We start from the raw sequence: 8,575 nt of genomic DNA, 5'->3' as shown, positions 1-8,575 counted from the left end.
CAAAGGAGGGAAATAAATGCCAGCTGAAAGCTTCCATTTGTAATTGTGTCATTTGATGCAGAAAAACATTCAAATATTCTCATTTAACTAGGTTGTCTTGAATCACGATTTTTTTGCCACAGTTTCAGTTTGTTTGTTTTCCCCTGATAGTGCTATGATGACTCATTGAGCTGGGCAGAGGGATGTTGGGAAGCTGTCATTTGCATGGTGTCATGTGAGGAATTAACAACACTGTGAAGAGCTGACCTAAGACTAATTAGGATGTGTCTGTCTAAATAAAGTCTTTTCGTGTGTGTGTGTGTGTGTGTGTGTGTGTGTGTGTGTGAGAGAGACTCTTCCCACAAATATTTATCACCAAAGACATGTCAGGGAAGGTCGTGCCTAATGTATTCCCCACAGCAGTATGTTAATGTGATCTTCTCTGCACTGACACAGCAGGAACAGACAGACTGTGCCCATCACTCATCATGTCAATCAATTTTAATATACAGATTATCTAATTAAATGCCTTGCCATTAAAGGTGAATGTTCCTTCAGAGCTTGGACAGTGAGGAGGATTGCTCTCATACAGATATGGAGATGTTCTCCTTCAGTCTTAATACTGTTTGAAAGAGAAAAAGTGCCATTGTATTATTAAGTAGATCATTGTGATTGATGTGATCAGTGACATATTTGGGTCATGGTCAAGATATCAACAATACTAGTGATTTCATAGTGCTGTGATCTTTACAATAAAAAGAATGAGTAATAAAAACTGTGATCTTACACAGTGCTGTATAATAATAGTCGTGTTGTGATTATGATACACTTGCTGCATTAGTCAAAAGATAAATCCCGTTCTGCTACGTGGCCTCCGGCTTTAGATTCTCATTGACATACTGTAGGTATGACAAATTTCAGAGATTCACAATCGCTCTTTTTGGAAAATGCTGTGGCACTAATACCTGCGCTGGTTTTTACAATCAGATTACAGCTCATATAGTCAAACTGTACTTTCCAAGGCGGAAAGTGGGTCAGGATGTTATAAAATGAAAAAAGCAGCATGGGATCTGACTGCTCCTCCCACACTTGTTTTCTCTTTTTTGAAGATACCGGGCGTCTTCAGAGGGTGTGTTATGAACTTAAAGTCACTGTGTAACATCTGTGAAACTTCAGAAAACAACAGCTTCACCCTCAGTTTTATGAAAGCTGCTACTTGGATAGTAGGCAAAGGCTCAGATATGATATGCTGTTTAAAGCCGTTAAAAAAAATCAAGGCTTCATTGAGGGCTATAATTAACAGCGGTAAGCCGACATTTAAATTGTTTCAGTGTCTAAGTGAGGCTTACACATGAGATTAGTATCTATCCATCAGTCAATATATCAATAGCTCTGTTCCTTATGTGCAAAATGAGCTGCCATAGTTGGTTATAAAGTATTGGTGTGTTGCATTCTCCCTAATGGCCGAAGAGGCTATGGAGTTCGAAATAGTTGCCAATGTTCTTAAGTGATTATGATGCTTTTGTAAACTATTCACATTCTACAGGGACATCATTGACCCCAATAAGGTTAGAAAACCTAGTTAAGCTGCTATAATAAATATATTCATATCAACAATGGATCACTTGTGGTGACAAAGCCACAAAGAATCATCACTCGATTCTGCAGCTGAAGGGAATCAGATAAGACAAGATTAGACTAAAATGGACATTAACTAGCCTAGAGCAGCACAGTAATCTGTGGCAATGTGTCAATAAGCAGAACATTTTGCAGGCCACAGAGCACTGGGAGAATATTAGCACTAGTGTTGCAGGAATGATGTATTGCAATAAACAGGCTGTAGTTCAGCCCATGCAATAGTAAATATTGCCAAATTTAGCAGATTGCTATGCTTTTCCCTGTGTGAGATTTATAAACAAGCCTCATTATGACCACCATATGGTTCCTTCATCGTTGTGCACATCTGCCACTGCAGTACATCAGTGGGAATTCACCCCCGAAATACTGCCCGAACCCACTCCTGTCTGGACATAAATACATAAACTATACCTGGGCCAGGCCATCTTCAGTCAACAACACAGGAGGTTTGACATTATGCCTCATCTCTGAGGGGAGATTACTGTAAAGCAATTCATAGCACTACTCGGCAAACTATGAATTACTTGTCAAAGCTTGTCATGCAGAGCACCAGGCGAAGAAGAGGGTGCTGGAATTGAGCCCTGGTGATACTCAATTATAGCAGGACAAAGGCATGCAGTGCAGTGACATAAGTGCAGTAGACCAAAGCTTTGGTGACATGAGGGACACAGCAGTGCATAAAATTGTGATTCTGTTTTTGGTGTGTTGGTAAGCCTTTCAAATGGAATTCACATCAGGGTAGGCCTTTTCTGGTTTGCTCTTTTGCTGAGAGAAAAAGAGTCCTATTCATGACAGTTAATAGAAAACTGTCAGGCCTGCGGTAGCAGCAACTGATTCAGCGGTGTATCAGCACGTCCCTGTGGTCAGTTATCCAACTTTCACCATCATTAAAATTGAAAGTGCATATGAAAATGAGGCCAGAGCAAAACCGGCTTGCACATTAATGCTCTTGTCTTACCACATTGAAATGAAAGAGCCTAACTTGGCTGCAGGAATTTCAAGAGATGACAGAAATGTTTTCTCAATATGATCAAAGACAACAAGCTCAATCTGCTCCTGGCAGGCTTATGACTCACTCTGCTAAATTGTGTCTCTTCAGCTTACAAACTTTTCAAGTGGACATACAGGAAAAGCTAATTAGTGTGCAATAGTATTATTATGCATGCCTTTTCATTATCATGATTCATTATCTGTGTGTGCTGGGATAAGCTCAATCTGACCCATGACGCTGAACAGGATAAACATTTATGGATAGACTCTCACACCTTTATAAGCTGCACACACAAAAAAAAACCCAAACAAAACCCAAACACTTCCCTCCACCAAACCTGTTTTTCTTGGATGACTCTCAAACAAATGCAATCACCTACTTTATTGAATTTACTAAAGTAAGTGAATTTGTTTTTACCCAACCCTGTTCTTTTCGTAGACTTTGTAAACAGGTCAAACTGACTTATGAAGCTCAGGGACACTCAGACATGCAGTTGTGTGTGGGTTACTTTATACACCATGCGTGATCCTGCAGACAGAGAAATTGCTTTTATTGATGTAGCTCACACTGTAGCTGTGCAGCAGAGTTTAAGGTTACATACTGTGCTTTGTGTCATGGCTCCAACTTAAATAAGTGGGAACAGTAAAAGAAAGAGAATACAACATGTGTGTATTTTTTTTACCAACAAACACAGAGGCAGAGCATAAAATAGACCATTTCCTTTGTTGGGGAAAAATGTTGTCTTTGCTTCCTACTGTTAATAAACGTGCAACTTTGTCTTTTTATTTTAAAGAATAAATAGCCAAAAGGATGGCTGCACAACTAACATGCTTGAAAGTTCATGAATGAAAAAACTAAAGAATTGTCAGTAACAAATGTTTGCTGATGAAAGGATGTGTTTCCCAAAACAGGTTGCGATATGCAAACATCCTGAGACAAATGTTTGCCTGAATCAAGGAAATAACAGACTTCATCTCCACTCCTTCACAACAGGCCATTCAATTCAAGATCAGGCCCAGTGGTGGATATATACAGTTACTTACTTACTTACTTACACCCACACACACAGATGTGTTTGTGTATATATATATATATACATTGTGTGTGTGTGTGTGTGTGTTTATGTTTGTGAATATATATATTATATGTATATATATATATATGTGTGTGTGTGTATGTGTGTGTGTGTATGTATATAAGTAACTGTATACATTGTTTTAATTTAAATTTTTATTCTATTCTGATTTTGGTATTATATTTCTGTGTTTGTAGCCTGAATGGGGCTACAACATTAGTTTCATTGTGCAGCCCTGTGTTGTAGAATGACTAAAAAATGTAGCTTGAACATTGATAATTCTGTCACACTCACTGAGTCACTTTTTCAGGAATTACAACATTAAAACACACAATATTGCAGCAAGATTTTGAATGTAGGACAAGGGCTACTCAGCTAAAACTACCACTTCAACAGACAAAATGTTGTCCATTAGAAAGAAAAGCACATTTGGGACAACAGAAGAACTGATTGATCATGGTTATCCACACAGACTGACAAAGTACAAGTAACCACAGTAACTGGGCCACACAGTGCATATTGTGTGTAACATGATGAGTGTCTTAAAATGGCTTTACTGTACACTCAGTTAAAAAATGGTGTATAAATAACGCTCATATGTGTTGACATTATGGCATCTAACCCACTTAATAGCCTTAGGCAACTTTTGGCCCATGTTTCCTCCAAGGTGGCAGACCAGTCAATGCTGTTTCAGAAGTGGTAATTGCATACCCAAGGGAGTTCAATAGGAAAGTAAGCAAAGGTCAAATCCGATCAAGACTGTATACTGACAAAAGAACATACTTTTACTTAATTAAAAAATACTCACACAGAGGCTGAAAGAGTAATAGGGTTATCAGTGTATCAGTAATTTTGTAATGTGTTTATAATGAAATAAAAAAATATACTTTTAAAAGTACTGCAAATTATCTGTGGCAAGAATGTACTCCAGTAGTTGCACTAAGTTGCTTTTCACCTCTGCATTGGAAAAAAATAGCTTCAGACTGAATGATGCAAAGGGAGAAGGTATTTCACCATGATTGCCATAATGCAAGATAATTTCCACCAGGTGTAGATTCACTTGCACTCTGTTGCATCATGCCTTGAGGTAAACAGCCCGCAGTGGGCTTGATTGAATCTCAATGCATCTGTGTAGCTAATGGGCACGAGAGTGTGTTCAGCAAAGTATCCTCGGTCAGGCAAGCGCAGTCGGTGACCACACGCAGATGACTCAGAAGTAAAGATGTGCAGTGAAAAAGATAGACGCTGGGTCCTGGAGCTGAATGGCTTGTTAAACATAAACTGCAAATAAATGCTGGTCTCTGTGTCAATATACTATAATGATTTTGGTCCACAATCTATTTTAACATCCTTACTCATGGACTGTTTTATTATATAATTACATAATCTTCAATATTCTTGTTTTGTCCGAACAGCTCAAAACCCCACAATATTTAGTTTACTATCATTTAAAGCAAGGACAAGCACCCGATCCTCACATTTAAGGAGCTGAGACCAGTGAGTTTTTGTTTTGTTTTTTGCTTGAAAAATGATTTAAACTATCAGTTATCAAAATAATTTCTGATTAATTTTCTGTCCATCAACAAATAAACTAATCAACTAATCATTTTAGCTGTACTAAAGATAATGAAACGAATATATGCCACAACTATATGAATGTGATCTCCCTTATTTGGTGTCATGGTTTCATTCCATAGTGAACCATAGCAATAGCAAAGGCCAATATCAGTGTAAACACACAGCTCACGTATCTTCACTTTTTCTCCCAGCCGGTGTTCATTCAGCACAGTGATATCACATTTGCTGTGCATTAAGTGTAGATAGAGAGGAAAGGGTTGACTATAAGAGGTGTGCAAGTGTGTGTGTGCATGTCTGAAAGAGAAGGACAGAGAGGATAAAAGGCAAAGCCCGGGAGTCGGGTGACATTGAATCAAGGGTCAAATAAGAAGACACAGGTGTAATTTGCAATCACAAGCACTCTGAATGGCATTCATTAGTAAAAAGTTATCTGTTAGAAAGGACTAAACAGTCCTGTGTACATCATCATCAGAATAAAAACAAAGCCACTCAAGCTCAGCTCCCAGTGGGGCGAACAATGCTAAAGTGAATCAATATTTCAATTCAATTGTAAATGGTGTTGCATCTCCTTTGCCAAGAGACTCAGTGTTAGTGTCAACCCATGAATCAAAGCTCAATTTGAACAAGAAAGACAAGAAGCTCAGATATTAAGGGTTTTTTGAATGGGGAATTTTGCTGCATTTCAATGGAATTCAAGGGGGGTCGCCAGGTTGCCGTCACACACACACACACACACACACACACACACACACACACACACACACACACACACACACACACACACACACTGACACACAGATGAGTGAATAATAACATGGATCCAACAGGGTGACAACTTCTTTTAGTTTGAGTAATAGTCTTGCTCATTGGGAGTGATGGCAGAACCCCTGAAGGAATTCAGCAACATGGAATAGCCATGAAGCCTAAATGTGAGCTTTTAAATAGATGAATCTGAAAAACTCCTCCCCCAACCTCTCTCTCTCTCTCAATGTCAATTTTCAATTTCAGCTATGCTTTATTTGCATGAATGGTTGGTGGCCATTCCTGCAAAAGCAATAAGATGACAAATTACAATTGAACAGAACAATGCAAGATGACAATACATAAGTTATATAATGATTTAATTATAATGTTTAATATACAAATAAATATACACACATGTCTGCGTCTGCTCATAAGATAATGTATATAGACAAGGTTTAAAGGAGAGCAGTGTTCTCTGACGTGATGGTAGATGTTGTTCTGTGTTTTGAGACAGCCTCTCCATAAGCTTTTGTATTTCATATAAAGTTAAGAAGTCTGGCATTTATGATGCTGCAAAACATTTTGCCTGATGTGCTTAGTACACAGATTCCTCCATAATTTCCCAGTGGTCACCAGCCTTCCAGATCTCAGGAAAGTCAGAAAATCCTACTCTTATCACCATACTGATCAAGAGTTAGGACAGCTTCTCTCAGCTTAGAGCCATGTGGTATCATTTCTGTCCTTATGTGCTCAAACCCACATGGTCTTCTCAGAGACTTTTTTTTATATTTGACGCTGACTGTGTGATAGTTTCGTATGTAGCCCCAAAGTGTTCAATATTAAATAAATAAATACAACAATGTGAAATAGATAATCATATGTATAAATAGAGTAAAATATATAAATGAACAAATAAATTGTGAATAATTTAATACATTCTTAAAACCCAAACATTATTTTGAAAACCAAACTCATTATCATTCTTTTTTTTTTAGACATTTATTATTTATTTATTTTATTAAAAAATACTCATTTCTTTTCAAAGGTCAGCTTTTATTTCATAATGGCAATTTCCCCAATGGCACTTTTATTTCATAGTGTCACTTTTCATGACAGTGGAGTTACCACCAGTACCCACCTCCTGTAGGGGGTTGGTTTGGCTTGTGAGCATGACTTTATTATGCAGCTAGCTGATTACTTTAGTGTTACTGCTTCAGCGTTGTGATTCTACACGTTCTCAAAGAAAAACACGAAACTCTGTGAAGAGGAAAAACATGCAGACGTTTTGGTTTGTTGTAACCAAATGAATCTAGCTGGGAGAGGGAGACAGGTGATTGGCTGAAAAGTGATGAGACAGGCACTGGGAACAACTCCACTGGAATGAAACATTAGACAAAAAACTGAAACAAAAGTAACATTGGGAATAAAGGCATTATGAAAGAAAAACGGGCATTTTAAAATAAAAATGATAATGAAAAGAATGATGAGATAACATTTTATAATATTGAATTGAGTTTTAGTAATTTATTAAATAACTGTTTTTTAATATATTTTACTTGTATTTGTATGATTATTTATTTCATGATGTCTTTTTCATTTATTTAATACTGAACATGTTGGGGCTCCATAGATTCTATCTAGTTGCCTGTTTGTCTATAATGTTAGCCTCTATCCTCTCTCTCTTACCTTGTCAATTAGTTCTCTCTCACTTCCACCTCACCCTATCACAGTTATATTCTCCTCCACAACTCATTAAAATCCATTTACTGATGAATGAAAGGATTGAGGTTCTGAACAACACAGCCATCTATTCAGGATCCAAATCCTCATATAATAACACTTTACAAGCCAGAGAATTTCGAGCATGGCTAAATGTTTGGCAGAGTTCTTTTGACTGCGGTTCAAAGCAATGTTAAGTGTGGGAATGAAAATCCTTTCTCCTGAGACTAATAGTAGGAAACACAATAGCGTCCTTTTGATCTTTCCTCCGGCATGTTTTTCTCAACACTTCTCCTCCTTCGTCATCTGACTCATTCACTGCTCTGTTCTCTGGAGAAATGATGCTAATCAGGGCGAGCCAGATATCAGTAAGCAGTTTCCAGTGGGAGGTACAGTGTAGATAGAGCTAGAGATAGGTGAGAAATTCTCATTTTTAGCTAATTATGGCCCTGTCTTGCAAAATGGCAGCATTACCTTTTCAGCAACTACTGAAAAGGGAGTATCTATTTTATCCTAATCCATCATAGAAATTAGTTATCTGAACATTATTTTCCTAACTTTTTGTGCAGAGTAGTCAATGCATAATTCCTCCAACAAGTGCTATCTTTTTTTATTTCTTTTTCTAATGGTTGATAATACAAAATAATGATTCTTGATAATACTAATTAAAGGATGCTTATTCCCTTTATTATCGAGAGTTAGATGAGAATATTGATACCACTCTGAAGTAACAACAGCTCTAAAGCAAAAACGAAGTGTAAAAGCACAATAAAAGACTGTTAAAGGATGGTAAAAAGACAATTCACTATCTTATGGGGGGTTATGTGCTGGATTCCTTGGCCGGGACCTGT

The sequence above is a fragment of the Siniperca chuatsi genome, linkage group LG17 (genome assembly GCF_020085105.1).
Source record: "Siniperca chuatsi isolate FFG_IHB_CAS linkage group LG17, ASM2008510v1, whole genome shotgun sequence".
NCBI lineage: Eukaryota > Metazoa > Chordata > Actinopteri > Centrarchiformes > Sinipercidae > Siniperca > Siniperca chuatsi.
This window is presented reverse-complemented; position numbering follows the sequence as displayed.